Below are 1,296 nucleotides of genomic sequence, written 5' to 3'. Positions count from 1 at the left end.
ATTCATGACTTAGAATGAGCAAGGCCACATAGGAGGTGAAGTTCATTGTATGTATAATATTGAGGAATTAAGATAGTATAGAAACTGTGCTATTCTGTGGGACTTCATGAAAATAAAATAATCATAATCATAATAATATTCTTATTTTATATATGAGGAAACTAAGACACAAAGACCTGAATTGTCTGACCTTACGGGTAAGGAGATGGAGCCAGTATTTGAACCCAGATAGTCTAAGCCCAGAGTCCAGATTCTTAACCACTATGTTACTGAGTCCACAAGATGGAAAGCCTTAAATCAATGCCTGGCATGTCCAAGAAGCAACAAGGTGACCATTGTGGCTGGAACAAGGGTAACAATGGGTAAAATAGTAGGAAATGAAGTCTGAATGGTGGCAGAGGTCAGATCACATATGGTACCGTAAGCCACTAGGAGAGTCTTGGTTCTTAGTGAGATGAGGAGATTCTGGGTGGCATAATCTCCTTTTTAATTATGTTTTTAAATAGTTACTTTGGCTTTAGAGTTAAAAGTAGATGGTAGGAAGCAGGGAGAGCAGTAAGAAATGAGATCTTCCAAATTAGAAAAAGGTAACGGAAAGGCATAATGAAGACCTGAGGCGCAGCCTGTAGAAATATCGCAAACAGAAGTCGGGTGCCAAATCTAAAGCGCATTACAGGCTTTAAAGCCAGCACCTGTGGGCCAATTGCTAGCTCTTAAATTACTAAGTATATATATTTCTTAACTTCTTATCTGAGCTTCCAAGTCCTCTTCTGTAAAATATAAATAATAACATATACCTTGAATGGTTACTGATTAGTCATGAAACTGTTATACCACACGGCATACAGTAGCAACTAAATAATTAATAGCCATCACTGTTACCACTGTTATCATCATCATCATCATCATCATGAGATGTTACAGATTCAAACTCAAGACTCAAAGATGCTATTAAGTCATTTTCCCCAAATCTCACAGAGATTTAATTGTAATAAAAACCTAGGATTTTTTTTTTTTAACTAAATATCCTAAAACAAAAAGGTATGGAGAAAAATCTAAAATCTGCCTCTATTGGTTTTCATTCAGACAAGATAATAATCTGTGTACACTTCTTCCTTGGAATATCATTAGCATGATCAGTGGAGAAAGGGGTGATTGACCTCTTCTCAAATGCACAAGCAGCTAGGTCAGATTTGGTATGAATAAACTGAATAAGGATAAAAGGATCTTCTTATACATGCGGATCCAAACACATTTTCTCAGTTTGCAAAGTCATCAAGGACACTGGGATTAGAA

Source organism: Pteropus vampyrus, unplaced genomic scaffold, assembly GCF_000151845.1.
Source record: "Pteropus vampyrus isolate Shadow unplaced genomic scaffold, Pvam_2.0 Scaffold6447, whole genome shotgun sequence".
Taxonomy (NCBI): domain Eukaryota; kingdom Metazoa; phylum Chordata; class Mammalia; order Chiroptera; family Pteropodidae; genus Pteropus; species Pteropus vampyrus.
Note: the sequence above shows the minus strand (reverse complement) of the source record.